Source organism: Macrobrachium rosenbergii, chromosome 1 (genome assembly GCF_040412425.1).
Source record: "Macrobrachium rosenbergii isolate ZJJX-2024 chromosome 1, ASM4041242v1, whole genome shotgun sequence".
NCBI lineage: Eukaryota > Metazoa > Arthropoda > Malacostraca > Decapoda > Palaemonidae > Macrobrachium > Macrobrachium rosenbergii.
In genome coordinates this window covers 6,793,192-6,802,125 of record NC_089741.1, presented here as the reverse complement: position 1 = coordinate 6,802,125, position 8,934 = coordinate 6,793,192, and the positions used below count along the sequence as shown (strand labels likewise).

The following is an 8,934-nucleotide window of genomic DNA, read 5'->3' as shown; positions in this document are numbered from 1 at the left end:
CTTCATATCCTTACTCATAATCTTACTACTGTTAAATACATACAGTACATACATACACACATTGTTGTGAATCCCCTTGAGGGAAGAAGTCGAGTTCTGCTTCTTAGATTTTCCTTTGGTTTAAGAAAGTTAAGTAATAAATATGTCAGGTTCTAGAAATCGGGAAACTTCTAGTATAATGAAGTCAGCATACTTCAAAAATTATCTATTCTCTACAATTATAAAGAAAATACTAATACTGGAGGAGTTTTATATAACTAAGATGTTACGTGGGGAATGCTTTTATGTTAAATCAAACAGGGAAACACAAATCAAAATAACTCATAGAGTGAATTGCTCATATGGACCAAAATATAAAAACATAGGTTCATTCTGGCCTCTCGAGAACAATGTTGGTGTTGATATAGGCTTTGTTTCACGAACAAAATTAAATTCCTGTTTTCATACATGGTGGCTTTACAGTTGTGTAGTCGATCTCATCAGCAGAATATCAATTTTACCTTTGAATAACCCTTTAGTTCCGTGATTGAAGGACAAGGTCAATGACAGAAAGGATGCACTAAAGGTTAGCTAATAAGAATCCTGGAAATAGATTTAAAAAACAGCTCTAGTACAATTTTAACTTTACACTATTTGAAAATAATTGCTAAAATTATTACAGTCAAAATTATCACTAATAAAACTTAGTTTAAAAGCACAGATATTTATCACTTTTATGTTTAAAAGCACAGATATTTATCATTTTTATGGTATTGTAAAGCATATCACAACATTAGTGAAAATATTTTCAATTACAAAATCTAATATAGTGGTAAATAACGGGTGATAATAGTGCTAAAATGAAGAAGAAACTTTTCTGCCACGCAGAAGTTAATTGGTAAAGAAAGTAACTCTAAAAGTCACTTCTGATCAGTGTCAACAGATGGCATTAAGATCATCTGATTCACACGTGGCATTACCAAGGCCCCTAAATAAAGACAAAACCAACCAAACAGAAACAGCGACCAGCAGAAGTCTCTGTTCCTTTAAACACTGGCAGCCACTTATGTCGAATCAGTCGATGTACTTAAAATTGCTACCATAGTGTTATTAAGATTTACATGCACCTAGCACCCATAAGAAATATCAGGAGTTAGGGATACAAACAGAATATACCCCAAGACAGAGGATGGCCTACTTGAAGGGTTGTGAACTCACTAGTTGGGGAAGATGCCCAATAAAAAGCATATGAGCCTCTTTTCTTCAGGCCAATGGCAATAACACTTCCAGTCTTGTGGTATGCCAAGAAAGGCAAATAATTGCATCCTTACCACTTTGCTTGGCATGAAAGTCATCAAATGACTGGAGATATGGGATTTTCACCAGATACCCTGTAATGATATTGTAAAATAACAAAGAAAAAATATTATACTTAGTCTAGGGGTATTAGATGGTGTATGCAGTACACAAGAGAAGAAATGTATAATAGTAGATTTGTGTATAGGGAGACAGCTGGGTCCAAGTCAAAGGTAGAATGGTAGAATGTGCAGAAAAGCTAATGACAGAGTGAAAGTCTTTGAGTTACCTAAAAAGTATAAAGGTGGAGAGGTAGGAAGTGACTGTACTTATATAGTACCAGGAAGAATTTGGATGGCTGTAAGACAACAAATGTGTTACTTCAAGGATGTTAATGAGACAAGCTGTAATGGTGACTGTAAGCAGGCTATGAATAGAAAGTATCAGTGAAAGAGAGTTTTGGTAGAGTCTGCACCTGCAGTGCCAGCAAATTTGGAGTTCCTGGAGTAAATGATAATGGGGATAGCCATAAATGTTAGAAAAATGCACTCCAAAGGAGGATTTCTAAACATAATTGACAAAGAAAACCAGAAGATTTAAAACATATGAAAGAGTATCTTAGTCTATAGCAGATGGAAGAGCAAGTTGAAGAATGTAATAGTGAGAAGAGGGATGGCTGGTTATACTGTATATCTGGCCACTGTTTTGCCAAAACAGAAGCTGAGATACAGTAGATAGAGGTTCAAGTTGGAGACGATGGATGAAAATGTGTTTGCAAATGTAATTAACACAAATGAATTTGATAAGAAGGAAGTGAGAAGAGCACGTGGCTAAAAATTTTATGAAAACAGGTGTAATGTTAAAAGCATGAGAGTGCAAGGAATCTATTGGAAGTATGTGAAATTTCATGACGGGTTTATTGGCAGAGAAAGTAGAATTAAGGAACAAAACAGTAGTGGTGGGATGAGAAAAGGCAGGCTTTGTGAATGAAATTTCAGTTATAAAAGAAAAGAAAAGATTGTTTACAGGAAGACAACGGGGGACATAAGGGGGCATGTGAGAAAAAGAAAAGAACTATTTAAGATAAAGGGGAGAAAGTGAGCGTGTGCTTGAATAAGTCATTGTCCAAGTCAGCAAATGCAGAGAGGTTAGTGAACAAATGGATCCGTGAAAAAAAGCGCTAAAATACAGATACTCTCTGTGGTGAATGCATTCTTGGGTGGATGGAGTGAATAATTTGAAGATCTGTTGGATTTGGAGGAGAGAAGAGAGACAGAACTGAGAGTGGCGAGAGTGAGAAGGTTAACGTGAGTCTGAGAATGCTTATGAGGTGAATGCTGAGGATGTATGGTGGGCAATTAAAAAAGTGAGATGATGTGGCGTTAGTTTAGCCATTACTGAGTTGCTTGTAATATTGCTTGACAGCAAGCTAACTGCAGCATGTTGCAACTTTGTGTTCATGTTCATTATTAGCAACCCAATATATTTTGTTGTACCATGGTGATGAAAGTGTGATTAACAGTCTGATCACGGTGTGCAAGGCATGTCCGGATACAGTAAAGGTTCCAAAGTAGGGGTTATTAGGGATAATTGTTCATTTGTATGAGGGTAAAGACGATAGAGGAGACAAAAAGTGATATGGGCTTAACTTTACTAAGTGTAACAGGAGAGGTGTATAGTAGGATTTTGATTTTGAAAATAAGTTAGGTGCAAACGGATTAATGAGGGTTGAGTTTAGACAAGGGAGACAGTAAGCGGGTTAGTGTCTGTTATTGAAAACAGACACTAATGAGATGAAGGTTTTATGTAGTGTACGACGATCTAGAATGAAGTCAAAACAGAATTAGTAGATAGTCAAGGTAGAGGCACTTGAGAGTGTATGGTAGAGAAGATAAGGCGTTGAGAGCAATTAAAAACTGACACGAAAGAATACACCTGTGTTTGGTGTAAAAATTGGGTATGAACTGATGCGAAAAGTTAAAGGACAACAGATATCAGAGGAAAGTTGGGAATAATAGAATGGGTAATAAGTAGACTGTAGAACAGCTGATGTATGCAGATAATACAGTATTGATTTGTGAAAGTGAAGAAAATCTGCAGAAACTTGTAAAAGAGTTTAAAGGTATTTGCAATATAAGAAAGTTTATCTGGATGCTTAATGAATGGAAATGACACATTCGTGTGATCATCTTAGAGTAAATATAATGGGTGACTAGAATAAGAGAAGAGTTGAGTCCCATAACAGGTACAGAAAAGGAAGGTAGCAAAGTGTGTGTAAAAGTTTGGAAAGAAACTTGGTGTGCTTGACGAAGCCACACTTAGAATGTACAAAGGAATTGTTGAGCCCACTCTCCTTTGCATAAATTAAGTGAGAATATTGAATGCAAATAAAGAAAAATGATTAAAGTGGCATTATTATGTGGAAGTGAATGTGTGTAAAATATGAAAATACTTTAAATTGGTAAAAGGGTTAGTGTAAGTGTAAAGATGATTTAAAGTGTTTTGAAATGGCTGGGTCACAGATCAGTGAAAAGAGTGGCGGAGGCTGGAGATTAAGACCTACAAAATGGTGGCTATAATGGGGTCGAAAAGGTATTGGAACTGAAGAGTGCTAATATTCAAAAAAGAATAAGAATGAATGCAAGATACAGGTGAATGAGGCCATATGCATTAGACTGTTTGCAATGCTTTTGATGATCTCTCTGTGAAGGTGCATGACATTGCTAATGTTGTGAAAGCAGGATAGAGTTGGAAATAATAACATAAGGGCAGCTACGAACGTTCCATGTGTAGATGAGGTTTAGAGGTGGCCTGGACATGCCCATGCCATAGGCTACCACTGTGACTTTATGGGGATTTATTTCAAATGTTTACCTCTTATCAAACAACTACCATTTACAATCCCTGCATCGGGAAACCACAAAATTCACCATCTATGCTACTACTGAGTACAGCAAGGCCTGAATCGTTATTTTTGTTCAGAGGTACTGGACCTCTGGTTTTCTAGTTATCTGTGCTAAGAGCAGATAAAGAGAAACAGGGGAAGTGTGTACAAATAGACAGTAATATCACAAGACCATTGTGCTGTCTTCTTTTTTGGTGGTTCATGAGGTGATCCAGCTGTTTGGTTTTGTTTTGGTACAGGTTGTTGGCTATAGATCCCCTGGGTATTGCAATGTAAGGCCTAGTTGGCAGATGTTTAAGTAATTGTCCAGGCTGTGATATGGTAGGGTCTGGCTGGAATTCACTAGGAAGTTTACCTGGCTGAAAGAAGATTAGATCTACTTGTAGGCAACTGGGTAGAGTTCTCCTGGTTGGTGTAAGGCCAAACAAAGCGAGAGGATATAGGGTTGTCATCTTGGACTGGCCCACAGGTAGCTGGGTTGTGGTGACGACTTCTCTGACTAGAATTAAGAAAGACCATTTTTTACAATTTTTTTCTTACTTTCAGTATTTTTTTTTATCGTTACTCCTAGTTATCTTGACCTTTATCACGGTGGGAAAAGTGAGAGTTCAGAGTGACATAATGAAAGTGTTCAGCAGATAAGGGGATATAACAGCAATATTGATGGCAGAGCTGCAAATGATAGAAAATCTGATGAGTTTTAAACTGTTGTATTGAAAGTTGCACTAGCTCTGTATTTATGGGTGAAGCAGACTAAATAGCTATGCAGGAGACAGAGGCAAAGCTTAAAGAGGTCTTGACAGAGAGGATGTTTTCAGTCTACATCTGGCTCTGGGCTAGCTGGATTTTTGGAGAAAGTGGTTGCTAAGTTGGCTGTTGGCATTCAGTAATGGATTCCCCAAATAAATGTTGATAGTGCTGCAACAGGTGCCAAACGTTGAAGCCATGCCCATAGGCAAGTTGGTAGCAAGGCTAGAGTATTGTCATAAAAACAGTACAGGATCTGGCTGTATTTACTTCAAGAATGGTGGCCATGAGCCAGTTGATGAGGTGTAAACTACTTGAAGAGATGAACTAAGAAGTACAGACAGTTAAGGGTGGCTCATCAGGTACAATGGGCTGCACATGGTAAGAGATTGTAAAGAGCAAAAGTGTAACATGATTTGCTTCAGCTGTGTTAAAGTGGGTTATTTAGCAAGCTATTATAAACAGGAAAATGATAAGAAGGGGCTTCTGAGCTGGCAACTGCCCCTTCAACTGAGTAAATGTGCTCCTTTCGGCTAAGTATGGGGACAAGACATTTTGTCTAAAGAGACTGGGTTTGGTGGCAAGGGTGAAGTCTGGTACTGACTCATATATTCACAATGTTTTAGATAATGAAACAATGGGTACAGTACGGGGTTGTAGAATTTTTGAAGAAGTTTTGATTGTCTACAAAACTACCAGGGCCACTGAAAGGAGGAGCTGATTTGGGACTCAGGTTGAAAGGGGATGGAGCTAGGAAGATCATTTTTCTTGTAAGGGCTGTGGTCCCAGAACTGCAAGGCCGCCTGAGAAGGATGGTGTTGATCTCAGCTTGGAGATTGGTGGGCCAATAACCAATTACTGGATGGCTCCAGACAACACATACATTTAATGTAGCTATAGGTAGGATGGTCATGGCTATATCAGTTTGGCTAAACTGAATGCTGTGTTGAAATGTATCAACTTGACTTTAAAGTGGGAACTACATAGGATTGAACTCCAAACTAATTTAGCCATGGTATCACTTTGAGTGAAGTCAGTGATTACTGTTGGAAGGAGAATTTGAATGAACATGGCATTATTTGTGAATCTTATAGGAGCAGACTGATGAATTCTGGCTAAAGTTATGCGTGGTTTTTGCACCCTCATAGCAGAATAAGGCAGACACAATGAACAGGATAAATTGGGCCTGCTTGGGAGAGTCAGCTGAGTCTGAAGGAACTCTGGACTTAAACAAAATTTATTGCAAGCATCTCAGTAGATTAGATAGGACATTGTTCTCCTCCACGAAATTTGACCTGACATCACTTGGGAGATGTACAGCTGGAGGTCAAACGCTGCAATAAATGTCAGTCAACTGAGCCACCTCAGAATGTATGTAAGACAGGAAAGATTTGAATAATGATAATTGAAATAGATCAGCCACTGATATGACTTGTAATTTAGCAAGGGCTGTATCTACCTGTGACTGACTTTGAACCAGAGTTAGTAGCTATATGAAGGCTCCTTTGACCTGAGCCTGAAGTTCAAATTGTGAGTGTGCTGAGTGCAATTTTCATTTAGGATCTTGCAGCTAAGATGTAGAGGAGTAATGGGCACAACCTTTAGTTTCAAACCTCTGAAGGAAGTGTTCAAAAGATGGCACACCAAAAGGTCCTTTAGGGCCTCGTACAGGCCAAGATGAAATGGGATCATCAACATGCACCACAGAATGATCAATGCCATAGTTGTAAATGGCCAGGTCCCCCCAATAGAGGTAGTGTACTGGTGCCGTTAGTCACCGAGTTCAAGATTGATTAAGGGATCCATGCCACAAAGAGCAGTGTTTTGCTTTAAGAGGAAAAGCCCAGTTTCAAGGGTTACCCAGTAGTTGTCCTGGCTGTCATAAGGTTAGGCCTGTTTGAAGATTTTTTTTTTTTTTTTTTTTGGTAGAGTTGTTCTGGTTGGTACAAAGTCAGGTATAGTGAATGAATGTGGGGTAGAGTTATCTTGGTCCAGATCATTGGTGGTTCTAGTTGTGTTTGCACAACTTCTCTGATCCACAAACAGGATGGGTGCAGATAACAACTTAGTTTTGTATACTTAGTTTTTATTTGTGTTTTCCTGTTATTACTCAAAAACCTTTTTAGCTTTTGATGCTGAAATAGCTTTTATTTAGAAAGTTTAGGTTATGATGTTTTCTGTGATAGTTGGCGTTTTGTTTATAGTGCCCTATATTTTTTTTAATCCTAATGAACCTGCAGACCCATTAAATGCAAGTTAACCTCCCACCTCTCAATAATTGGCAAATTATTATGAAGTTTCTCATTTAGTTATTTATAGAATAAGAAGGTATATACAGCTGCCAGAGGGAACAGATTACGCATCTCATGGCTGTAAGAGATCATACCCCTGCCAATCAAGGAAGAAGGGGAGTCAGCGAAAAAGGAAAAAAGAAGGAAAAGTGAAATAAGTAAATTAATTTTTTTAGTATGATAGATCAATGCTGGGGCTCTTAGACTCAAAGTGGGTAAAACATCATAGATCAAATACATTTGTGTTGCAAATCAGAGTTTTGGCTTGTAACTGAACTCAGAATGCCTACTGTATTTATGTGATAACATCACATCCAGACAAAATCTTGATACATGTTCCTACAGTAAGGGCTTTTAAGACTGAATATGTCTAGTTGGGTGGAACATTTGTGGCTTGTGCTAATTTCAGGACTAAAGGATACATAGTGCATGAAGTTGTTTCAGGAAAGTGGACATTCAGCAGGGGATAAGTAACACGGATATTGAAGAGAGAATTACATCACATAGGTAGAAGTTCATGCAAAAAATATATTTGCAACAAAATATAACAAAATATGTTTGTTAGTTATCATTACATTCCAGAGTCTACATGCTGACTATCCGTTTCAAGCTTGAACAGATTAAGTAACACTTGTTCCATATTTTTTCTTGGGAAATGATCAGATATTAGGATAAACAGATCACATTCATTTGGGACATATTTTGAGTGAAACAGACGTTGTAACTACTACAGTAAGTCTTAGTGTACTGTGAAATATTATTTCTGTAAAGATCTGTAAACTGTTACATTTCCTACTGAAAATTTTCTTTAAAAAGGGTGAAAGACATTGTGGTTAGAGATGACACATAGTTCTTTGACATGCAGTACCACCAAGCATTAATGCACCCTACTCCTATCTCAGGAGCCACTGCCTACATCTGGCTTCAACGTGAAGAGTACTAATAAAGTCAGTCATTAAAGCAAAGAAATTCTTTTTTATCAGTGGTTTAGTACTAAAATATTTTTCTGTTGCCGGGTCCAGGGAAAAATAAAAAAATAAAAGAAAATGTAACTAGATATATGTTATTTATAGCTACAAATTATCAGATAAAACACATTAACAATTATTATAACCATAGGAAAATGCTCTAATATGCATCATCAAATTTGGGGTCTCAGACCCAAGACTAGAAGGCCATGGTACAGAGGCTTTGGTGAGGCCAAAACTTGGAGAATATTAACATTTGGTCAGAGTTAAGGAACTATATGTGCCACCTGGGATGGCCCAACAATCACATAAAGCAGAATGAACTTCAATCAATTAAGAAAAACAAACTGAAATAGAAGGGCTATTGAACACCTCTGGCTGCTATTTTCCCGTAGGTCATGCTTGGAAATATGAATTTGAGATCCAGAAGACGTGTCATAAGATCTTATATATTTCTCTCTATTAAAAATCGTATACCCGAGGGCAAACAAGATAGTTAAAGAAATGAAAGTATCAAGGATATGCCATTTAGAATACAACTGTATAAGAAATCGAAAACATATCTATGCAAGTACATTCAACAGCATTTGTGTAATATCATGTGAATTATTTGAACCTAGAGACCTTAAAGACTCTAAAAAGACAATCTGAAAACTCTTTTTAAAAAGGCAATCTAAAAGGGAGAAATAAACGTTGTGGTAAGAGATGACACTCCTACAGTAGTTCACTAAAAGTCTTGAAATGAACT

At 37.4% G+C, this 8,934-nt stretch overlaps 1 protein-coding gene across 1 annotated transcript in view; it reads left to right on the top strand.

Annotated features, from left to right (window-relative positions):
- LOC136851922 (uncharacterized) overlaps positions 1-8,934 on the top strand; it is a 489,330-nt gene that overhangs the window by 242,467 nt on the left and 237,929 nt on the right. The window lies entirely within an intron of this gene.